Raw genomic sequence first — 26,954 nt, forward strand, 5'->3', positions numbered from 1 at the left:
CTAGGTAACAAAACACAATCGATGTAGGAAAGCTTAGTGAAATTCTGGGGTTAGAAAAGCTAAACCACCTCTAAAATGAGCTCCTAAAGCCAAGAAAGACCATCACTCGTTATTAGTAAGCTCTGGTGCAAAGTGTCCAACAGAGTGAGACAAATGGATTGGTGAACTCCCATTAAAGGAAAGCAATTTATTTCCTGCTCAAATGCTTCCACCTACAATCATCCATGTATCTCCATTTTTACTTAAAAAAAAAAAATTACTGGATCTGTCTTGCTGATCTTTAAGACATTGAATTTATGAGATGTGTAGTGACAGTATGTTCTTCTCCAGGACTCACAGAATGAATGACACAGGTAACAAAGCATTGAGAGTTTTGTTGGTGAGGAAAATGCTAGGCAAACATTAGGCACACCCACAACTCCTCCTTAGCCTAAATTATTTGCACAGACCATCGTATTCCAGGTACCTCTGTCTAGACCCATGGTTCTCTCTTGCTCTCTGCTAGGACCAAAGATCTAACACCTTGAGACATTCTGAGTTTGAGGCATGGCCATGAAGTATTTGAAATGTTTTTCTCTGGGGAATTTTTACATGCAGTTGAAGTGGCCGACTACCATCCTTCACCATTGTTCTCCGAGGCAATGAAGCTTGAAGCTTCAAGCTCCTTCATTCCTTTTCCCTGCCCTTTTCCATTAAGTCATCTTCCTCTGTTTACAGAATTGCTTTACCTTAGTTGAAATCCTTGTCGCATCACATACCACACAAATCTGAAATGATCCCAACACCATTTGTTGTTTGGAGTATATACAAGAAATACTAAGACACCTCTCACTCAAGCAGCCATTAGAAACCCTCAGCTATCAGGACCAAAATTACAAACTTCTAGAAAGGCCTCTATGATGACAAAGAGAATAGAGAAGTAGTCAGAATATACTGATTTTGGGGTGAACGTTTTGTGCTTTATATTTACAAAGCTTGGTTGTATGTCCCAAGAACCATTAGTTGACCTGAATTATAGAATCGGCACCATGGTGCATGGAAGGAATCCTGACTGACATCAGGACAAGTATTTGGACCTAGTGCTGACATTTCCACCTTTGCATACTTGGAGAAGGTACTGGCTTCCTGAGTCCATCATGTGTTATCCTCAGGGTTAAATTAGTTAATGCAGGTGAAAGTGCCTGGTATATAATGGTGCTCATTAAAGTGTTGCTAAATTTGTTCTTTTGAGATTGTTTTATTTATAGTTAGATCAAAACCATAAATACAAATAAAACCCTCATATTTCCTCTATAACTTTTCTAAGGGAACTTTTAGTACAAAGAGTTCCCCACTTTTCTTGGAGAAAGTATTGCTCTGTGCTGGCAATCGTTATTAAAATATGTACAGAAAAAGGACATTGAAGTTTAAATGTAGTACTTTGAAAATAAATATTGAGATAATGCAAAGGTATTATCAACTATTTCTTAGTGGTTTTTATCCTGAGTAGGACAAAGTTATTTTTAAAGGCCTTTATGCAGATTAGACCATAAAAGAATAGTTTGACTTCATCAAGTTGTTATCTACTCTTGAACAAGTTCTCGTTATTGTTTCCTGAAAACCAAGTAAGATCTGAGGGAAATATTGACCAAATTGTGTGAATTTTAGAAATGTTAAATTTAGAGGCATGAGGTCATTAAGTTGTTGTCACTTCCCATTGAATTAATATCAACATAATTTGTAAATTAAATCCAGTCTCCTCTGGTTTTCTCAGCTGTTCTTTTGCTTATTTCAAATAATATGCACAACAATCTTCTAATCTGAGAGGGCAAAGATCATTTTTTTTTTTCACATCGGTGTAGGTTATCTCATAGCACAGCACAATGCTAGCACTTAGCAAAGGTTTAGTAAATACTTTTGAATAGCTGTATGCATAACTGAATGACACCAAACTGGTGATTTTCCAGGCAGTTTTCCTTTTATTTCATTTTTCCATTTCTACAGTGAAGAGATTTTTTCCATTTCTACAATGAAGAGTGCTGATGGAGACTTGAATATTGGGTTTATTGGTCATTTGAACTCAACTTACCACTAAGATTGTTTTCTTTTGCTCTATCAGTCAAATGATCATCTTCAGTCTTAAAGCTAAGCATTTGAACTAATAAAATCTCTAGCAACGGGGGTGGTATGAAAATGGTTTTCTCCTCTTATTCTGTCAAACATATTCGGCAACCTTCCTTTTATCTATTCATTTATCCACACCCTAAATTTTATAAAATATATACTTTCAGCTAAGCATTGTGTTAAATACTGCAATTGATATACAGGAACCCTGCTCCTTTTCCTTAAGGAAACTTTATTTGGTGCATCTCTTCCATTCTGGGAAATACATGTCTATATATGTTTTGTGTTTGGGTAAGTTTTAGATGAGTATAGAAAAAAGAAAACAAGAAAGATTAGAGAAAAAAAATAAATATAAAATATTTTATATTTTACTTATTCTAAGAGTTATAGAATTATTCCCAAGTAATGATTAGAAAATCTATATGCAAGATATTTAGAAGATAAATTTTACAAATAGTATGATTTGCTATTTTTTGTAAAAGTTGCTTTACCAATCTGTAGTATATACAGATAGTTCATATATACAGACAAATTAGATGTAGGCTATAAAGAAAATGAAAATATCCCAAAGACATGTTTTGGGAAGATTAATTTTGTCATATCTATTTGTGGTAATGTAATATGTTTTCTAAGGATATCTACACAGCATACTAATTTATAATGTGCTAAGTGAATAATAAATTTAATCAAGTAGAAAAAAAGGAGAGTCTTACAAATTAAAAAAAAAACAGTTAAAAATTATGACATAAGCAACTGGTGACCTGTATTCATTTTTATACAGATACTTTCATTATGTGTGAGAGGAGATATCTAGCAACTAATTTCTTGATAATAGAGATAAAGATATTTCCAGCGAAGAGATTTTCATATTGAAATGTTAGCATAAAACAGATTTCATACAAATTTTCATTTTAAAAAAATTTCTAAATTATTCTCCCACCTAAAAACATGGGTAAACAAGATGGCTCCTCAAACCACTGATACAGACTTCAGCCAATGAAATATGCAAAAGGCAGAGGGTAATTCACAATCATTTCATTCAGCCAGCACAACGAAGGGTATGGGATGAAGACAGAGGAAAAAGCAGGCAACTAAGAGGGATAAGTTTATGCATATATTCATGGCCAATTTTAGAGAGAGAGTTGACTGAATAGACTTGGTTTCTCCTTGTAAAACATTTTTGTAGTCGCTCTCGATCAATGTTAATTAAGATATGAAGTTAAAATTTGTTCACATCCACTGAATATTATGTCAGCAATATATGGCACATTTTAGTTGGCCCCTGACAGGATTTTAATTTTCTACAGTCAGTTTCTAGAAAAACCTTGTAAGGAATGGAATGTACTGATCTCTATTTTCTATTGACAATTGACATGGTCCAGCCAAAACCATGTCTTGTTATTATTACTTTTAATGGGGTTTCTTGGAATTCCTTGTATATCAGAGAGCAGTACCAGAGCATAACCTATGACTGCATTATAATTGCACTCCGCATCCCCTTAGTAATTGCTCATCTATTTAAAACCTTTCTTGCAAATATTTTAAAACAAATTGACAGCATCCTAGTACATTAGTTAATCTCTTCTGAAATATCTGAGAGATGTCTTATTGCTGTGCTTTGTATGCATCGATACCTAGGAGAGAAAATTGGTTATGGAGGCAGTGAAGAATACTTTAATGAAATAATTATATTCAATCATCTAGAATCTCTGGGTTTCTGTGACAGCAAATGACACTATTATAGTTCTAAATGCTTTTCTAACAAATACCTTAATATTACGCTATGTAGTGTACCTTTAATTTTTATGTTAATGTGTAGAAAAGACTGCAGGACTAGTCAAAGCAAATGGGAGCAAGTATTTAAAGGCATTTAAATAGTTTAACTGATGAATTGTTTGGAATCTCTAGTAAGATTAATTATGGGAACAAATTTCCTTGAAATATGATTGAGAAACTGGAGTTAATATAAGATAGTTTGTTGATATCATGATATTCTTCTCCTGGATAAAAGATAATAAAAAAATGTTTGGAAATGGGAATACCAAAAGAATAATATTGAATATATTGGAATATGAAAAAATATCTATAGTTTATTATTTTAGAAAAGAAACAATATTCTAACTCAATCCAAGTGATGCCAAGAGGAAGAGTTGAATGTTATTTGATTTTTAATTTACAAATTACTTCTTAACTCATTTTATTTAATTTCATAAAAGCAAACCATGAGAGAGCTTCTGGAAAAATAATATGAATAATAATAATAACACAATAAACTAATTAAAGAGGATTTTTTGCAAAATATCCAATTTGAAAGTCAAGCATCTTTACGTTTCTACTTCACTTGAGCATTAATTTTCTTGCCCACATGAATCAATGTGTAACTCTGAATGGCTTCTGAGAAAAAACTTTAGACTGTACTCTACTACTTTTTTCTTTTTTATCTGTATTTTTCTCTCTTTCTTATTTCTATACTTCAGTTAACCAACAAATATTAATATTTGTTGTATAAGTAAGCTTTTCAAATGTGGGAATTGCAGAAGTGTTAGGCGTAGTTTGGTTCTTTAAAACAATTGTTCAGTATTCCCGTCTTTTCTGTCTCCCTTCCTTTCTTTTTTTTCTACCTTTCTCCCTTTCATTCCCTTTCTCCCTATATTTTTCTTTTTCTGACTTTCTTCAATTTACCTTGCTTTCTCTTGTCTCTAAAAATTAGTCAAAAAAGCTGTAACTAACTAAAATTCCAGAGATTATTTACCTGTTGTTCCTCCTTCCTCTGTAAAGTTAAGAGAATCTGAGCAACATGTGGACCTTCAGCCTTGCCATTTTGCTTTCATCCGCTGACCTAATTGTAATAGTTTTTAAATTTTCAGCCTTCTTCTGATGCTGTTTTGCATAAATCATTTTAATGTGTGTTAATTCTGATTTTAAAAACACCTAAGAATCAGTTTATAGGTCTTCTACCCTAAAATTTATTACTATAAGCAAAACAAGTCTTCTTATCGTCAGAGTATATAATGAGTCCAAACTTCTAGCCTTTAACTGTGGTGGTGGTTGGGGCTGTAGAACAGCTGATGAACATAAAACTCTTTCCATTACCATCATTCTCATGTTTGTATATACCAGGGAGAGAAAGAGTAAAAGGAGGCTCAGAAAAACTTGTATTTACAAAGCGAATACCATATCCCTGGCACTGTGGTGAGCATCGCACATACATTACCTTATTTAGAGGCATGTCCCATTCACATCAGTACCAACTTGGATCCTCTGCTGAGCCAGCCCCGTGAAAGAAATAAGGCATAATGAGAGGAGGCTGGTGGTAACACAAAAATAATTTGCTAATAGTTTTGCAGTGCATGCTCTCATGTCTCAACAGAAAGTGTTTTGATCGCTGCAGTAACTGTCTGTGGCCACAGTCATGTTTGCAAGGCTCCCCCGGATGTGTGTGAGGGTTATGCACTAAATAGAAGATGCGGGTATCATGGCTTAGGAACACGGGCTTTAGGGATAAACAAGACCAGAGGGATTAAAGTCTGCCATTTTCTGGTTGTGGGACTTTAAATACATTTGGCTTTCTGAAGGCTGGGTTTTTCTGTAAGGTGAAACTAGTTATAAGAGAGTTATTGTGAGCTTAAAGGAGAAAACTTAAAGTTCCTGGCATAGATAGGTGCTCAAAAGGCCATAATTTATGTTTTTACAATTATTAGTAATTTGGAAAATGTTGCATTTTGTTACACGGTATTTTGAGACAGATCATTTGTCTTTATTGCTAGGACATTATAGACTGTGGGCTGCATTCAAAGTCAGACTAGCCAGACTTAGTTTGGAAAAGAAACATTGTTTTATCTCACATTGGCAAACTCTATTTAGAAGTGCTTAAAATGGAACCATGAAACCATTCCAAACTAAAAGAATTTTCACTCTGGGTACACTGTTTCTAATAATTTAAATTGCACTATCACTTGGCTCATCTGCTTCTTGAATATATTTGAAGATTCAAAAGAAAAGATAGGAGGCACACAAATGAAAAAAAAATGAGGGAAAGAGGTAATAAATATGACAATAAAAGAAGGAAAATACTAATAATAATGGTGTTCTCTCAAAATACTATTATGGAATTTTCTAACTATAGTTTCAGAAATTTCTGTTCATCTATTAGGAAAGTTGTGTTATTAATTTAAATAACAGTAGTGTCTCAGTTCTGAATGAAAAATATCTTAATTTCTAGGGGCAAGAAGTTAGTATACCCTTGTCTGGCAACATATATTTAATGTGTATTTCATTAATTGTGCCCTCTGAAAAATAATTTTGCATGCAAAGGACAAGGAAATACACAAAGCTAAAATTGACTGCTATCAGCAACTGCTGATCTTCACTAATGGACAGAAGCATAAATCATGGAGAAACTGTATCCTTTCTTACACATTCACACGTCTCTACGGCTAAGAATATTGTTCTTCAAAGCATAGTGATATGTCTTGCTTTTTAAAGACTTTGATAGAATCTGCTTTAACCCAACCTGAGGAAAAATAGGTATGCAATTTAAATTGCTGCAAATTACTTTCAGACTTTTTAAATATAGAAAAAAATAGCCATCTTGGGCCATTTCTATTAAAATGCATGCGATTTGGTCTGTTGACATTCTTTTATGGGCAGAATAGGAAAATAACAGAGGAAATATGGTGAACTATTATGATGAAAGAGTATGCATGTGTCAGAAGTTTGAATTTCCCTGCTGAGGAATTTTTCATTATCCTATAATTAGAGAGATGTCATTGGAAATTTATATTCAAGTGAGTCTTAGTGGTAAGTCAGAATGGTATTTTACAACAATAATTTTGATAGCATCTTGGAGAATAAATTGGGATTGGGACCATCGGAAAGATACAGGGAAGATATTTTATGATTGGTGGAGGGGGAGGAACTATACTTAAAGCACAGAGAAATAACATCATCACTGAGAAAAATCAAAGAACAAGAGACAAATAAAAAATATAGAGATTAATACATTCGGAACTTATTAGTAATTATGGGAAGAAATACAAGTGTCAGAAAATTTAGGTGGAATTGGAACAGCAACATATCTTGGCCAGTGAAAATTACAATTAAACACATCTCAAATATTTGTTTATATCAAATAAAAAGAGAAGATTTGGAAAATATTAATGGCAAAGAGAATCCCTTAAATTAAATACAAGCGAAATACAAAAAAAACTATTTTATTAGGCTAGGAAAAAATTCAGTCTAAGAAATGTAACTAATTTGTCAAGATGAATCTTGACAAATTGTATGTTATTTGGTGTGACTAAAAACTACACTGAATTTATTATAGTGCTCAAAAAGTTAAAAGAAATAAAGTACATAAGGTAAACAAAAGGAAATGCACTAACCATGACTTTAAATTTTAAAAGGGAAATATATTTGAGAATTATTAATCTATATAATTACCACACAAAGATTATCTTACATTAACATTGAAACGTGTTCGATATAAAAATTATTTAAGTATCAATATTTGATGTTTTTAAAAATGATGCTATAGGAATACAATAATACTCTCACTGATATTGACATCGATATACTTTTAAGTCTAGCAGTAAGCAATCTAGTATGAAATTTAACAGGTAAGAAACAAGATAGTTTTTTAAGACTACATAAGGAGGAGAGAGGAGAAGGAGGTGGGGGAGGATGGGGAGGATAGAAAGATAAGAAAGTTCTTCAGTGTAGGAGGAGAATCGTGTTTCGAGAATTTTTCCTCACTTGTGCTGACACAGTGCAAGAATAGAGAGATGAAAGTTAGAAAAGAAATATGTCTTATATTTGAGAATGTTATAGTCAATAGAATATTGAAAATGTACATTAAATCTTCACTCATTAACTTTTGATAATTTAAGTTTACTAATTGCAAAATGTATAGTGCTATATGAACCACAGTATTATTAGAAATAATAATCATAATGGTTACTGTATATACAATATTATGCTAAGATGAAGGAATATGTTGAAATCATAAAAGAACAAACAAAGCCTTTTACCTCAAGAATGTGTAATGTATTTTGAGGAGCATGGCTTCATAAAGGCCCTTTCTTTAAGCATTTTGAACTTCAACTTGTTGAGAAGCTAGAAATGTGTGGCACTAGAGGAAAACAAACTATAGAGGGATGGATTAGTTCGTTTTGTGAGACTTTTCTTTACTTGGTTGATCATTGACTTCTAAAAAAGAATTCCTTTTGCATTAATTGCATGTGAATGATGAGCCCTGTTAAAGCTTTTCTCTTGTCTAGATTAGTGGATTTTTTCCCCCTCTTTCACAAAATGTGTACTGATTTTTTTTTTTTTTGCCTGAGAATGAGCAAATTAGATTTATTTAAATACTACTTGACTGCAGTTTATTTTATCCAGAAACACAGGCATGGTTTGTAATTACCCTTGAGTTCTGAATAAAAATTGCAAATGCAGGACTCTAACATTACCTTAGCTAATGTTCGCCTGTTTTGCTTCATGTGTGCTCTTTTTTTCATAATTATTTGTATATGCAGACAAACACCTTGTGAAATTAATGTGTGTGTTTACTTTGCCTCTTTTGTTTTTTCCTTTTGTTCTCACTGTTACACTTTCGGTCAATAAGGTGACTGGGAATAAATTAATCCAAAGATTTTTTTTTTGTCTTTTCAATGCTAGAACTTGTTTGGACAGAGTTTTTGTTTGTTTGTTTGTTTTGTTTTGTTTTGTTTTTCCTATTGTTTCAGAACTTAAACCAATTATCTGGTTCAATTTAAACATTGTTTTAGGCATTTTTATATTGTACAAGAATTCAAAATACAACTCAAAGAGCATAAGTAAAATAATTATTCAGTGCTTCCTTTGTGACAGAAGTTTGCCTGACAGTATTTTAAATTTTTACAATGATTCTGTAATGGAGTCCCCATTGTTCTCAAAGTCCCATAGGTAGAAAATAGGGCTAGTGAGGGTTTTTCCCCCCTCCAATTATATGGATTCCAAGACTACTTGAGGAAACTGGTGTGTGTGTGAATGAGGGAAGTTTTGACATATTTTGACATATTTTATGTTAAACCTTTAACATTGGCAATAAAAAGAAAAACTACATGCTACTTTGAGTAGAGAACAAAGGACTTTTCTCATCATAAGCAGCATTACCTGATCTGTGTATCTCTATCTAGCATAGGAGTCTAGCAGTTAAAATAAAACTGGGAAAAGAAGGACGCAGAAATTATTTAAGAAGGGAGCAGTCAACAGCAGAAAAACGACCATGGTTTAGATTGAGGTGGGAGGGAGATAACTAAGAGTGACATAACTAAGAGCTTTCAGATTGAATGAAAGGGTGACAGGCTTGTTGCTTCATTTCCAAGGGTATAGAACAAGAAATAAGAGGAATGGATTTAGGTTAAAGATAAATTGGCTATAAGTTAATAGTAAAATGGCTGTGGGAATAATTTACTTAAAGAAGATTTTTAACTCTCTTTCTTGGATATATTTTTAAAGAGTGAAGATTCTCTCACCTTTTTAGAATGGTATAGGTATTAGTTATCATGATTAAAATTAAGAGCGAATAGGATGAGTTAATGAAATTCATATTCAAACTCATCTTTTTTTCAGATTATTTCGAGCAACTTTTAACAACTTAAATTATAAAAAAAAAAAACTGTAATGATTCATTGTCAATTTAAAGACTAAATAAAGTAGTTAAAGCTGAAGTGGGTTTATTTGTGTCTGGATACCAGAATTTATAATAGGCTATGTAGGTGGGAGAGACTTTATAACCTAAAATTGCAGTAGAAATTGATGTAAAATAACTAAGTTTGATTCAAACTTATGACTCATTAATGGCAGAAACATTGAAAGTGAGATTTAAAAAATACTAATACTGAATTTTTGACATAAACCTACTTCTGAATAGATTAAGTAAAACATTCAAGACAGCATTTTGCAGGATATTAGGTAGAGCAAATTTATTTGACAGATACATTGAGATGGCATTGACTAACTCTAAATTCACATTCTCACTCATATGTTAGAACAATTCTTACATCATAATTAGTTTTAGTGTTAACAGTGCAAATTTTCCATTGATAATGTCCAGTGCTAACACACACACATGCACACACTTTTATTTTCTTACTTTTATTTTAGTTTCCTGCCTTATTTCTACTCTTAGTTCAGTTCGGATGAGGCTTCCACCTACTCCGTTGTCAACTTAAGGGAACACTTATGATGCACCATGAGCTCCCTCTGTCACCCCTGACAGTTTCCTTACACCAGCCAGAATACCATTTGTGGCAGACACACAGTTTTCTCTCCAATCTAATTAAGGTTCCATTAACTTAACTAAGCTAAACATATTTTTTTTGTTGTTATAATCTACCTCCAGACCAATTTTTTCAATTATTATCATATATATATGAATTTTTCTTTTCAAGCTTTCCATCTACCCCTTTCCTTCAGCAATTTGATGAAATGCTCCCCTTAGAGAAAAAAAAAAAAAGATTATGTAATCAAACTGCACTTATTGATTGACAGATATGTTCTAGTCACTAAATTAGGTTCCCAAGATTAGCTCCTGCTCTCCGGAGCTCACCTTATAGTGGGTGATATTAACAAGTGAACCAGAGCTGAGTAATAACTGTTACCACATGGTACTGTACTTCAAGTACTGTGGAATCACATGAGAGGAGCAATGGATACAGCTAAGCAATCACAAAAGACTACTCGCTGGAAGAGAAGAGGACTAGAGTGAATATGGAAGTTCAAGTAAGAATTGCCATATAAAGAAAGAGGAAGGGCATAATTCAGGAAGAAAGGTAGTGATTAAAACACATTTAGAGAAGTGCAATCTTTCTACAAGATTCACCCTGTAGTCACCAGTAGAAATAAAAGAGAGAGAGATGAGGCCAAGAATGGGCCAAGTAGAAGAATTGAACTTGGAAAAAAAACATCATGATCAGGTTGGCATTTAAGAACTAGCATTCAGGCCCGAATACAGACAATAGATTGATAAGGGCAAAATTAGAAGCTGAGATAATAATTAGGAGACTGTTGCAGGGACCCAGTTGAGAAATAATGAAGATCAGCTGAGACAGTGATGATGGGTTGGAGGAAAAAGAAAAATAAGGAAGTAGATTTGGTAGGATTAAAATGAGGAGGGTAGAGAAGATATAATGCTAAGGATGGCACCCAAAGTTCAGATGCACCCAAATGTTTAAGGAGTGGTTCCACTGGGCAAGCTGAACAAGTAGAGAAGTAGACTCATGCTTTGAGATGTCCATGGGATAATTCATGACCATAGCTGGTCAGCAGATGCATATCCAATCTGGAAATAAAGGTGTGAAAAGGAATTAAAGCTTCATGAATCACAATAATGGATGAAACCACAGGGTCTAAACAAATGAATTATATCAGCTAGAAAGATTTGATTAGAAAATACACATTAATAACAAGGACATACAACAAAACATTCAGAAAAGAGTAGTCATTACTTAGTTCATGAGCTAGCTACATTTATTAGTTTGCAAGAGTTCAGAAGAGTAGCTAAAGAAACAACTTTGGAAATACTTTATTTTGCTTATTAACTTACTAGAATAAATGATACACTAGTTATAGGAATTTAGCCAGAGTCAGGTAGTTCTGAATTTCATTCCCTAAAACTCATTAGAAGACATACACACATTGGCGATAACTTTTAATTCCTTTATTATGAGCCACATAACATAAGTCTGATATGTTATTTTACAAAAAATTTTTTTTTGTAAAATTAAGGATATGAAAACTGTGAATCATAAAGAGAACAAAGAGCATAATCAGCAGTCAACTCATGTGAATTGGCAATGACTTTGAGCCTCTAATGATGTTTGTATCTGTGAATTAGCCCACTTACATAGACAATCTCATTCATAAAATTGTGATGATAATATTTTCTGTCACATGCAGCTATTATTGGAAAAATTTAAGGCTAGAGTTTTAGATTGGTCAAAATAATTGATGCATATGCATCTGTATAGATTTCTTATCAGCATGAGAATATTTTCCATTGTGGTTAGATAACAGGATTGTTTAAAAGAATTTTTAAAATCCTCAGTAATAAATAGTGATGGCAGCTTAATATAATAATAAATAAATAATGTCAGATGTACATAATAATTTAAGGCCCAGTAGATTTTCAGTGTAGGTCAGTAGTAAGCGCAGAATGGGAGACAGAATAATTGTATGAAATGATTATATTAAGTTTCTAGGGTATCTCACTACTAAGTAGGTTTGGTAACCTCCCTGGAGTCCAGTGTTCTTATTTCTAAAATGAAGATGGCAGATACACCAGATATCTGTTTGTCCTACCATATTCACTCTCCACCATTGTCTATTCTGCTGTGGGAGGCGGACCTGTACTGTCTAAGCTTTTTTTTCTCTCTCGCTCCCTTTGTCTTTTTGTATGTTGGTTGTGAAAAAAGCTAGCCCCTGGCTTTCAGACTACCCTTTATGGTATCTTTACCATCTTGCCTACAGTTGTTACTTTGTAAATAAAGCTTCTTTACATTATTCCAATTTGAGTACCATCTCTTGTCAGATCCCAACTGACACAGTAGTCTCTAGAATTGCACCCAGGGAAAGTATTCTTTGTAGGTTTTGAGAACCACTGCCATCAGAGTTAAACCATTAACATGTCTGTTCAGAACAAGTACAGACACTTCTTTGCGTATCATTGGAGCAATACCTCTTATCAATTTCATTTTACATATTGATCACAGCACGCCTTTAAACTGGATCATCTGTGACACTTTTATACACTCTGAAAAGTTTTCTGTTTTATATAAAGAAAAAAAAGTCAGTGACAACTAGGAAAAATCTTCCTGAACTGACCCAGAGCAACAGCTATTCTGGTGTTCATGCATGCTTTTGTGTAACAGCACAGGACATTTGCTCTTTAAATGGTTCCTAGCAGCATGCAATTTCCGTATTTCCACTTCCTATTTTGATTGCTCACAATCACAATTTCTATTTAAGATCCATCACTCAATTTAATCAGGGCAATAGTTACTTAGGCCATGTCTTCATAGTAATTTATTTTTCTAAAACAAACAAATATATGTAGATCCTAATATTTATAAATTTTCCTGATATCCCATGTAGCTTGTCATCTCATATATCATTTGCAGCTGTCACCTGTTTATGACTCTTGGGAGGAGAGTTCTCTTACTTGTTCACCCTAATTGAAGGAAGCAGTAGCATGGAATTGGTTCTCCATAACCCAGACAGTATCTGCTGGCCTAGCAACTCAGAAATGTTGACGTGCTGAATAGAAGAGGGAGTGTGTTTAGCTTTAACAATGAAAGAGTTTTCATAAGATTGTCATAAAATTGGTCCACAGAAATATTAACTTGGCCTTCTTTACTATTTTTGTCATCTTCTAGGGAGTTAGAAAAACAAACAAAAAATCCCCAGTGTTTGGCTCATAGTAAGTCAGTTTTGTGCAGAAAAATAATCACAAGTATGACATAGACTAGTCAATTGTTAGGTTACTTATTCATTCAACAGATTTTACTGAGCTAGACAGTGAAGATATTATAATGATTAAAACATATAAACTTATGGTCCATATAATGATTACAGTTAATGCAAGCAACATTCAAATAAATAAATAATTAAAATAAAATAATAGAGCTTTTAGAGGCCTATAGGAGAGGCATCTAACTCAAAATTAGATTCTCAGATGAAGTGCTCTAAAGAAGAGCTGGAGGATGGGTTATGCTTCTGACGTGGTCTAGTCAAATGGAAAACTTGTGCCCCCATCAATTAATGGGAGTTGCTGATACATTTTAACTAATCAGACCAAACATCACACTCTTAAAACACAATTCAAATATGTGATATTATTAGTGAGGGAGGAGCAGATGTAGGTAGACTCAAGTAGCATCTGCAGTCAGAAAAGGAACAGAATTTCCATGTGAGGGACTGGGAGTGAGCTGAATTAAAGCTTTGTACAGATGAAAAATGTAGATCAGATATTTTTAAAAGTCAATAAATTACCCAGGCTGTTTCTTTACTTGAATGTCGATTTTTAAATCTTTTAAGGCTTGTGTAAAACAGTCTCTGCTCCAAGTATATATACAGTACTTTTACATAGCACCTCGTTTTGCCTTAGAATGATTAAGATGGGAAAGAGTCACTGAATTAAAAGCAAACTTATTTTTTTTGTAGAGACATCTCTGGTTTCAAAAATATACAAATAAAATTAAATCTTTTTTGTAGTAATAGTAGCATAGACAATATTGGTTATTTTTCCCCTTGCATAAGAACTTGGCAGTATTATCATAGGTAAAAAAATGAGCTGCAAATCTACTGTAAGTTTGATAAATATTTGACATTTCTGCTATGCATAGTTTATGCAACTGATAAAATACTTAGCAGGTATTGATTAGTTCAATAAATGAGCATCTGAATTATGATGAGCAATATACTGAATGTTAAAAATATAAAAAATGGCTGAAAACTTGGTCTCCATCCTTCAAGAGCTAACTTCCTATGGTTGGTGGCATTGCAAGATTGCAAGAGGTTTTTTTTTTTTTCCCCAGATTTATTGAGATATAATTGACATGTAATATTGTGTAAGTTTAAGGTGTATTACATGATGATTTGGTACATGTATATTTTGCAAAATGATTACCACAATAAGATTAGTTAACACCCATCACCTCATATCACTGTCATTTTTTGTTATAATGATGAGAACATTTAAGATATAATCTTTTAGCAATTTTAAAGTATACAATATTGTTAATGATAGCCACCTTACTGTACGTTAGATCTCCAGAACTTATTCATCTTAAAATTGGAAATTTCTATCTTTTGATTAACATGTCTTCTTTTTCCTCTACCCCTAGCCTTTGACAACCATCAATCTATTCTGTTTCTATGAGTTTGGCTTTTTAGATTCCACATATAAACGAGGTCATACAGTATTTGCCCTGTTCTTTTGTCTGATGTATTTCACTTAGCACAATGCCCTCAAGTTTCATCAGTGTCACAAATGGCAGGTTTTCTTTCTTTCATATGGATGAATAATATTCTATTGTGCATGTATACCACATTTTCTTTATTCTTTTATCTGTCAGTGGACACTTGTGTTGTTTCTATGTCTTAACTATTATGAATAATGCTTCAATAAATATGGGGGTGCATAAATCTCTATGAGACAGTGATTTGATTTCTTTCGGATGAATACAAAGAAGTGGAATTGCTGGATCATATGGCAGTTGTATTTTAACTTTTTGAGGAACCTCCATACAGTTTTCCATAATGGTGATACCAATTTACATTCTCACCAACAGTACTCAAAGAATCCTTTTACTGTGCATCTTCAACAGCATTTGTTATCTCTTGTCTTTTTCATAATAGTCATCCTAACAGGTATGAGGTGATATCTCATCATGGTTTTGATTTGCACTTTACTAATGATTAGTGATGTTAAGCACCTTTTCAAGTACTTGTTGGCCATTTGTATGTCTTTTGAGAAATGTCTATTCAGGTCTTTTGCCCACTTTTTAATTGGATTCTTTTATTTACTGATTTATTTTTTCTATTGAGTTGTATGAGTTCCTTATATAATATTTTGAATATTAATCGTTCATCAGATATATGACTTGCAAATATTTTCTCTCATTCTATAGATTGCTTTCTCATTCTGTTGATTGTTTCCTTTGCTCTGCAGAAACTTTTTATTTTGTTGTAGTGCCTATTGCTGCTTTTTGCTTTAGTTCCTTGTGCTTTTAGTGTCATATCCAAAATAATCATTGTGAAGACCAATGTTGAGGAGCTTTTCCCTATGTTTTCTTCTAAAAGTTTTATGATTTTAGGTCTTACTTTTAAGTTCTTAATACACTTTGAGTTAATTCTGTGAATGATGTAAGATAGGGGTTCGATTTCATCCTTCTGCATATGACTATATGGTTTTCCCAACACTATTTATTTGAGTCTATTTTTTCCACATTGATTATTCTTGCTCTTTTGTCAAATAGTATTTGAACATGGATTTATTTCCAGGCTTTTAATTCTGTTCCATTGATCTATGTGTCTGATTTTATGCCACTGCTATACTGTTTTGATTACTATAGCTTTATATAATAGTTTGAATGTTATCAGGAAGTGCAGTGCCTCCCACTTATTTTTCCCCAAGCATACTTTGGCTATTTGAGATTTTTTGTGTTTTCATATAAATTTAGAATTTTTTTCTATTTCTGTGACAAATGGCATTGGAATTTTGATAGGGATTGCACTGGACCTAGGGATGACTTGGGCAGTATGAACATTTTAATAATATTAACTCTTCCAATCCATGAACACAGTAGATCTTTCTGCAAAAGGGTTTTAATGTCAGTATAGGATCTATTTAAAATGGTTATATATTAACAGCCATTATTGTATAGTATTTTGCATAAATTAAAATATTTTGAAATACATTAGCTCATTTGATACTTTCAATACCTCTGAGAAATAACTGTCAATTTTTCACTCTCATAATATAGTTAAGGAAGTTGAAATTGAATGAAGTCATAACTTTTCTCTAAGGCAGGGGAAAACTGCTAGATGATAGTGTTGGATGGAAGCAAATCTTTGAATAAGAAGCAAAACTTGAGTAGAAGTTAAAATATTTAGATGAGAGGAGTAAAAGATATGGAAATTAAGAGAACAAATGAAAAAAGAAAGCAAAATTCAAATAGCTAAAAGGTTGTAAATATAAATAGTAAGCAAAGCTTGAGATTAGATGACTGCCAGGAGTTTTCAAATTTAAGAACAGCATCTTGTGTAGTGAATCACCATGAACAAAATGTTGCTCCAATAACAACAAAATCACAACAATCACAAATTCAAGGGGGAAATGTAGGCTTTGGATATAGAAAACAAAGTAATAATAGAAAATTTCATAATAAAATAAAATAATAATTTTGTATTAATTTTGAGTACAACTTTGTTTTCCAAAGGGCTTAAGATCATGAATCATGCTTTAAATTTTCTATCAGAGTGTGTCCAATTTGAAGATCTCCACATAAAACAGAAAAAAAGAATTGTTAATATCCGCTTCATAGGTAAAAGGAAGTTGAGGTTTTATGACAAGGTGGAAAGAGGAGTAAGAGGAGGAATTTGAAAGGCAGCTTGAAAGATTAATTAAATCATCTAAGCATGGAGAGATATAAGCTTAATGTATGAAAATGTCAATGTAAAACCTAGTCTAAAAGGCAGAATAGTGAAGAACTAGTTTTCTACATGCTAAGAATTAATGTATTTTTGCCAGGTGTGAATGGTTTGGCTAAGAGGAGTTGTGAGAAGTGAAGAACATTTCAAGGGCAGGACTAGGGCATGGCACCTTCATATATTCATTATAAGCAGAAAGGCACACAGGAAAATATCACTATTTGAAAGTCACTAGATCTGATTTGGAAACAATATCATATGTGTGGATCAGAGATCGAAAAGTATCTGATTCTTTCACTGTATATTTCCTCAATTAAATATGGAAAGGAAAATTACTTAAAATGTGATGCTATTTCACATGTAGTAATGAAAGTGGTATTAGAGATGGACTTTTCTATTTCTGTGAAAACACTGGCAAGACTGAAATAGTCTAAGGAGAAATACTGATTCGGATATTTGAAATAATTCTATAATAATGCACGTGTGAAGATATTTATCTTTAGATCAATATAAGATGATGCAATATACAGCAGAAAAATGAAAGGAGGCCAGTGAGATTTATGTATGAAGAAACACAGAGCTGTGAAAATATTACATCTCTCTGCAATATTTCAGCCAAAATATTTCAAATATGAAATAATGAGGTTCTTTAACTCTTATTGACCTAAAAAAAGGAAAAAAAGCAGAACTTGCTGACATATTGGCTATAGAGAATGTAAGATTAGGAACAGCTAAATAGTAATAATTTTTAAGTAAAAGTAATTGCTATTGGAACAATGTGAGAGTTTGAGGCTAAAAATATAAATTTAGGAGGTGATATTTGGATAAGAGTGGAAGCTGGTGAACACTATTTGCTGTTTGAAAAGAATCCCTGAGAAACAAGATGTTGAATAGAGCCCTTGCTGATCTTGGAAAGTGAGTGATAAGAGAAGAGGATTCAGCAAAAGTTGGGAGGGATTTTAAAATTTATGGCATCCATCTCCCGTCTCTACAGAAAACTTTTGTTTACACCGTTCTAGAAATAGGGAGTTCATTTCTCCACTAAAATATTCCCTTCCTATTTTTAAAAGCCTGGCCTAAAATCTACCTTCACCAAACATCTAACCATTCATTCTGGTCAGCCATCAAGACCAACACCAGTTCCAAATCCTCTTCTACATTCAGATCTTTAACATGTCAATTTAGCAGTCCTACCCTCCTTAAGTATTCAGTCCAACAGGTCCAATATTCCCAGTTCCTTTAATCACTCCTCATATGATATCACTTTAACTTTCCACTCTCTTGATTTTCCTCCTCTGGGCACACTCTAATTAAGTTTCTTCTTAAAATGTGGTGCCAGATTTAAACATGATGCTCCAAATACGTTCCACACACCAAGGAATAAAAGGAGACAGCTGTTTCCTTTGTTCTGAATCCTGTGTTTCTTTTCTTGCAACCTAAGTTTGCAGGGGAGTTCTTTGAGCTAAGTCTCTCTGTTCACTCCTGTTAAATATGCAGTCACCCAAAAAAAGCACTGGGTGTTTTTAACAAGTTCTTTTATTTATCCAGATCTCCTTCATCTTGGAATTTGGAGTCAATTCCTTAAGATTTAAAATGTGCAATTTAAATTGATCTTTTTAATTATAATATAATTCATCAGCAAATAAATCAGCAGAGAATTTGAACAAGACAAAAAATAAGCACTATGTCATGTCATAGAGTCATAGCAAGAACAATTCTGGAAATATGTTGTAAAATGTTTACCAACTTTTTAATATATTCAGTACACAAAATCAATATAACATTTAAGAGCTTTTTAAAGTGTATTTTCTCCAATTTTTAAAAATATTTCTCTTTTGTTTCCTTCCTATAACTTACATAAAATTAGATTTCTGTCCTAGAAAGGCGCTGGTGGGTGCATCTCCCTTTTATTGCAGCTCTTCTCCCTGCAGTGATAGAGGTCAAGAGGTAAACTTGTGGTTACTCCACTTACTAGCTGCATGTCTAGGGCAAATACTAAATTTTCTTTTAACCTTAGTTTCCTTACCTTTAAAATGGGAAACATAATAATATCTTCCTCATAAGGATGCTGTAACAATCATACAAGATACTTAATGTGAAGTGTTGGACATATCGCCAGATGTAGAAAGGCATAAGTAAAGAGTGGCTATTTTAATAGGCCATCAATAAATCTGGAAATTTTCTATATTTCAGGACATACATTGAAGCACATTTCAAGCATATTTCAAGTATATGTTTATGTTTTTTGTTTGTCCTAAAATCTGTCATATCTTTAAGGAACTGACTGTTTCCATCTCAATTTTGTGTCCATAAGATCTTTGGCACATAAGATCCAGGCACACAGTAGGTACTCAATAAATACTTGTGAAATTAATGGACTAATAAATGAAGACATGATGCAGTGTAAAAGTTCATGAGTCGAAGTATTATTTAGTGCTCATTATGACATCATGCTCATGTAAACCCATGCCCTATTCTTTATATATCAGTGACTATCTTATTATTATTAGTGAAAGCTTACCGTATGTCAGAACTGTTTATGTAGGTTCAATCATTAACTTCTTTTTATAGATGTGGAAATTGAGAAAAAGAGAATATAAAACTCTTATCCAAAGTCACTCAGCTGGTGAGTGATGGAGACGGGATTAGAAGCCAGGCTGTCTGACTCCAGAATCGAGACAACCCATGACTACCTTCTATTTCCTCTTATCCTGCTGAATTTCTCAAATTCAATATTTATGATTAAAAACAAAACAGGACTTTCCTAGATTTAGGCCAATTTATGCATTTGTTTTGTTTTCTCCTGACTGCTTTCAGAAGCTAAAGCTCATGGACCACTGCACTTCATCTTCTCTCTGGCTGCCAAGGCCAGCAAGTTGTGCAGTTGATATGTGAGAAAAACAAGGACAACTGTCACTTTAGTACAATTTACTCTATCAGTGTTACTAAGACATCACCATTGAATTGTTACAGGCCAGGTGTGTAAGAGCAAACCTGTTATGGCAGCTTAGCTAAATCATTTCCTAACTAACCTCAGAGATATTATTCAGCCTCTCCAAACCTCAGTTCCATTATCTTCCAAATGGTGGGTATGATACTTTTCCATATTGTTATAAAGAATAAATGAAATAACATGTGAAAGAATCTAAAATATTGCCTAGCTCAGAGTAAAGCTTTGTGTTTCTCACCTAAATGAAATTGTCAAGCCAATAGGATACATAGTAATGTATATCAATAACTGTAGTATGATACAATATCAGAGCTATATTGTACATAATATAGAGATAGTATATTATCGAAATATCTCTCTTGACTCTGAAAAAAGGGATAAAGGTTTTCACAAATTGGGATTTCTGGCTGGTCCTTAATGAAAATTTTTAGCTCCTTCAGAGCATGACTATTTTAATAGCAAACCGTTCCCATAGATACGTGAGGGCAAAAACAAGAACTGTTCCCAGTACTCCATCCTAACTGCCTAGCAGCAAAGCCCTATACACACAATAGAAACTCAATAAATATCTATTAGATGAATTAGTAAACAATAGAGAATGTAAAAACCAAAGCGAAATACTGTGTGTTAGGCCTGAAGTATTTTTAACTTCATTTCACTAATGAAAAATTTAGGCTCAGAAAGGTTGTAATTTGGCCAAAATAGTTCATCTAGTCAGGATAAAAAGAATAAAAGAAACAGAAATTCTGACTGTAAAATCTGTGACTGTAGTTTTTAGGGGCTTTGTCCTCTTAATTTAGAAAGAAATGCCAGAATAAAATCAAGAGTTCAAATTTTTTTGGAAGGCAGTAGTTACTGCATGTGGACTACATTTTCCTACCAGATTAAAAAGAATATTGAATCTGTTGAGAATCCCTAATAAGGAGTTTCCACTAATATTTGCAAACCAATCAGCAAAATGAATGGTGTGACATACAAAATTAGAGCTCTGTAATACATGTATGCACATAAACATAAATACACACATTTAAATTGACTCATGATTACTGCTACCATAATGAGCCTTCTTAAATACATTAGAAATGTCAAGAGAAATGATTGAAGCAAGTGACTGCTCTTCTTGCATTCATTAAGGGGTAAATATTCTAGCTCACTATATGTAGCATAGTAGACACTCAATTAACGGTTGAGGAATAGAAGCATAAGGGGATGACTTAATTAAGTAATTAATAATGAACTGTTTAAAATACTTGAAACTGATCATTGAAGGGGGAAAACTATCTTTAGCAGAGTTGAAAACATAAAATGATCTTTACAACCTAGATAATCTTAAACTAGTATAAACATGTTTTTATTAGATATAAGAGAATTTTTTGTAGAATAATTTTTATTTTGTTTTAGAAAATTTGTTGAAAAATGGAGAGATAAAATTAGGACAAAAATTAAAAATCAAGGCCCTGAGATTTTTTAATATAATTCTTAGTTTGTTCACTTCACGGCAAAGTAATCACAAGATTATTTTCTTAATAACTTCAAGGTATAGCGATATAATAGCTTTAAACAAAGACATTACTCTGTATTCAGCATTATCTTCAAGCTAGTTTATTGTATGAGTGTAATTTATAATCTCGAACTATGATTTATCATAGTTTCATATTTTCTAGTGCTATCTTTGTTTCATATTTTCTAGTTTCACATTTTCTAGTACTATCTTTGTTTCATCTTATGCTTCTAATGAGAAAATTGAAAATAATCCATCAAGGTGGTATATGAACAAGCTGGAATATGTCAAAGATATGAATAAAATATATATCACAAGTCAAATAGCTTCTGTAGACACCAGGCTAATATACTGTTTACCTTAATTAAGAACTAGTACTTTTGTTTTATCTTTTGATGAAAGTGAGTTTTTTAGAAGTAAGAACTGTGCCTGTTAACAAAGTATATTCTAGGTATTCATTTAATGTTCATTAAATAAAGCAAATATAAGATGTAAAACCTTTTTTTTAATGTTATAGGTAATAAAGATCTATCCTGAAATATTTCAATTCTTAAAATTTAAACACTAATTTTTAACTGGGAACAATCACAAATGGTAGGAATTTTGTATATAAATTTTAAATATCACATTTTACAAAGTGTGTTCCATAGAACACTGCTTTTAGAGGTTGCTAACAGGTGTTTTTCTCATGCAGGAACCCATACTCTCAGAACTTTTATTGTAATAGGCTAATATGCAAGGCCGTGACCCAAGAACAGCTATAGTTACACGTTTCCCATGATTATTTCACCATAGAATTTATTTTTTAATTGAATGTGTTTGAGGCAAGGCTGCTGTAAATGATGCTATAAATCTCAGATTAATTTATCCTTTGCTGACGTATTTCTGACATTGTTAATAAGGAATTTATTTTCACATGACATGTTATATAACACCTCCAAGGCCTCCCTGAACTTATGTTTCAAGTTGAATTTATCTCAGAAAATAGAGAAACACTGTCTGTATTATTTGTGCCAGAGAGGACTTTTTCCCACAAGTATGGAAACTCTCCAGAATGCATAACTGGATTAACCAAGTGGTCCACTTACCACAATATTCTTTTACATTTGCTACTAATGTATAGAAATATGTTATATAATATGTTAAATAACAAAAAAAATCCACCGAGTAAGTTTTAAAGATCAAATTGGCCTTATTGAACCATTCATGAATTGGGACCATCCCATCTAGCAAATAGAAAGGAGTGCCAAAGGGCTCCAGAAAGGGAATGGTTTTTTAAAAGTAGAACAAGGACATCATAAACAGACAATAAAAAAAAAAAGGATATTTTGGGCAAGATCACCATCCTTTGGGGCAGAAAAGGATCAGTTAAGAGGATTATCGCATCTTTCGTTCAGGAATGGAGAGACCTCTGTGGTACATTACCTCATTGGTGCCGGCCAGAAAATTCCAAACCGACCAGCTAGACTGCATTTCCAGGGAGATCTTAGCTGCAGTTAGGTTAAGTGTTAAGTCTTGATGGGCTTATCACAAACGACTCTAGTGTGTGTGTGTGTGTGTGTGTGTGTGTGTGTGTGTGTGTGTGTGTGTGTGTAATGGCCTCCAATCTACTCAATAGCCATTAAATATGTTATATATTAATTATGATAATAATTATATACCTTCTGAAATATTTATATGTTCACTTATAAAACATTTTTAAAAATCAAAATCCAAGTATTTATCATATATTAATAAAAACTTTATATTAAACTATCATCTCATACCAATCTAGAAATTTGGGATTTGGAAACATCTAGAAAGTAAAATTAAATATGTTAATTTTATATTTTGCCTAGATTTTTAAAATTTTAATCTCTAACATAATGAAAATCTAAACTGAAAGATAAAATATTGCATGAATTATAAGTATATTTTGAAATGAAATTGCTTTATTCTCCTTTATAAAAACATACACACTAAGTGATTTTATTTAAGTTGCTCGCCCAAACTCCCTTAGTCCTCAGAAGGAAGAAGACAAATGACTACAAGGACTGCTAAAGGTCAAAGAAATTTAGGCCAAAAGAATTGCCAGAAGCAAAAAAGATACAATGAAGAAGGAAGTCAGCAAGTTCCCTAAAAAGAGAAGAGAAAAATGAAAGTTTAGGTCATTAAATATTTAACTCACTAGTCAATGTCAGAGAGAACAAAGCCATCAAAAGAACTTTTAAAATGTTCCCATTGAGATTTCACCCAGGTCATTAACATATCTTCCTAATTATACAAGGCAACTCTTAGGCTGTTGGAAAATGCTGCACTTTTGAGAAACATAATTGGATAAAGGCTTGAAAAGGATTAGAAGGATCATTGGAATAAGAGAGTTTGTATTATTTACTTGTGACACCATGGTACTTTGAAGTCTATTTCAGAACTTAAAGCCCAGTTATAGATACTTATGAAAAATATATCTCCTTAAGATATAGAGCTCTTCTTGAATAATGAACTAGAGTTACTATTTTGTATATCTACACACAAATATTAAATAACTCTTTCATATTTAAAACTTTAGGCATGCAAAAAGCTATTATCACATATAAAGTTTACCTCCATCCCTCATCAGCACTAGTAATGCAGGATTAAACGAATTGTGAGAACAAAATAATTTTCCCTGAATTGTAGGTTAGCTCTAAACAACAGAAATAATCGAAAGAATGTCTTAGGTAACTCTGGCTATTGCTGGAGATTATCATAATTATATAACTAAAGTAGATTTTAAAGTTTGAGATATTTGCAGATTCTACATTGATGAAAATTTTCAAGTAGTAACCACAGTTTAGGCTCAAGAGCAGGACTCCAATAGTGTCCAGCTGAAATAGCCATTGATCTAATGGGTGATTGGTTGGTTTAATTAAGGTTAATGGTTAGTTCTTAAGGTTAAGCACTATATATGTATTTCTGAACTCTGAAGAATTTGCTATATCTGCCAATCAGTTACTATTATTTATTAATTTTATTGGTAATATGAATTTTAAGAATTTATGCTCCTATTTCCAAAAAAGATTTCATTTTCTTCTACTTGTTTATCAGGTGTTAGAGATGAAGGGAAACTTATTCAAAGAATGATTCGAATTGTCCATCCCTGTTCTTAATAAATGCTTTCTGGAGATCTCAATTAGTAGAAAAAAATGTGTCAATTTTGTTCATATCCTAAATGTTTTTGAAACTACTGTGTAACATTAATTTATTGTGCCCCTTTATGTTAGGATATTTCCATATATTATCCCTAATTCTGAAAAAGGAGTCCCAGTTATAGGTAGGCCTGTTTATTTTTATTTTGTAGAAGAAAAGCGAAGAATCACAGTAGTAAAATGACTTGCTACAATCATACAGTATTTAGCTTGTCAGAGCCATAATTTTATAAATAAGCTCTTATCCATTATTGAGTATTTACTATAGCCTAGACACTGTTAGAAGAATTGTAGATGTAGACCAAATTTTATTCTCAATTGAATCCTATGAGGTATGTCTCATTGACCCTATTTTCAGTTATAGAAACTGAGGCACAAATAAGTGAAATAACTTATGCAGAGACACGAGACTCTTAAGTGACAAACTGAGATTGCATTCAGGTCAGTCTTCCTCTCTCCTCGTTTGTTTTTGTCCTCCCTGTGGATTAAGTCCCTTGGAGTATTCCCTCGAATGATTGCCCAGTGATGATTCCTGGAGGTCCTTGCTTTTTCAAATCTCTCACCTTTATGCACATTTCCCCACTCTTCAAACATATCTCTTCTTATATCAAAACAAGAAATCAAGAAAAACACTCTATAAAGATTTAGCAGTGACTTAAAGTATATATACTACAGTAGGGCATGCTATCATACATAAACAGAAAAATTTTATTATAAATGGCATTATGGGCAACACACACACACACACACACACACACACACACACACATAATATGATTTACATGAAATGACCTTAGCAGCACCTATAGGACTCTTACACTATTACTTGAAAGCACATGATGTAGCTGATAACTCTCTCCCTAACTTTAAGGTACTAATGCAGTTCTAGATTACTGCTCGGAAGGAATACGCTTGTACCCTAATTAATATATAATATTAATTATATAATTAATTTTGAGGTCTACATCAGAATATTCCAGAGGTCACATGTATTAATATTATATAATATAATATCATATAATATTAATATAATATTATATAATATTAATATATAATATTAATATTAATATTATATAATATTAATACATATAATATATAATACTAATATTAATATTAATATAATAGTAATACATGTGACCTCTGGAATATTCTGATGTAGACCTCAAAACTAAATTTCGTAAGTCATTATAGAGCATTTTAGGACACGGGAATAGCATTTAATAACCAGTTATTGCTACAGAACACTAATGCAGGGCTAGAATCCACCTCTGCTACCCATTTACGCTTGGATGTATGTCAGGGAGAGGGAATTCTGGGCCCTTGACTTCATTTCATCTGGCCCTAGAGGCATAGAGTGGAAAATGACAATCCATTTATTCATCCAGTCACAATGTGAATTCAACTTTAGAAAAACTATGGTAGGTCATGAAGTGTGGATTTCCATCTTGTTACTTTTTGTCTGTTTCTGCACACATGTGACATTCATTTTGTTTCTGTGTGAGCGAAACACACTATGAGGTATTTCTGCGTCATTTTCCACACATAAATCTCTCTTTATCTATATTTTTCTCCTGTTGCATTTTCCCTCTGGCTCTTTTATTCTTTTGTCCCCACCACATTTCTGATTCTTCCTATTGTCATTTGCCTGCTTCTTATAGCCATAATAGAAAATAAAATTATGAAAAATGACCGAGTCATTTTTTGGCTCTTTCTGTATTATGAAAATACAAATTAATTTGCTTTTACTTCTATAACTTTTAGCTGATTGTTTTCATGAATCAGATGCCATTAAAACAAAAAATGAGGCATGAGTCCACTTTCTCTGCCTTCCATGAACTTTTTTCAAGAGAATATATGAAATAAATGCATGATAATTTGCAATTTAGAAATTTTGTTGCATTCGATTTATTTTAGTGGAATTTGTTTTACACTTGAAATCTAATCAGCACTCTTTGAATGTTGCTTTAACACAAAGATATCAATATCTTTATAATATGAGGTTCTTTTACATTTTACATCTACAGATATAAATCCTCATAGG

General features: G+C 32.6%; 1 protein-coding gene across 8 annotated transcripts in view; it reads left to right on the top strand.

Annotated features, from left to right (window-relative positions):
- NALF1 (NALCN channel auxiliary factor 1) overlaps window positions 1–26,954 on the top strand; it is a 538,865-nt gene that overhangs the window by 52,227 nt on the left and 459,684 nt on the right. The gene's annotated exons all lie outside the window — the stretch shown is intronic.

The sequence above is a fragment of the Pteropus medius genome, unplaced genomic scaffold, assembly GCF_902729225.1.
Source record: "Pteropus medius unplaced genomic scaffold, Ma_sr-lr_union100, whole genome shotgun sequence".
NCBI classification, from domain to species: domain Eukaryota; kingdom Metazoa; phylum Chordata; class Mammalia; order Chiroptera; family Pteropodidae; genus Pteropus; species Pteropus medius.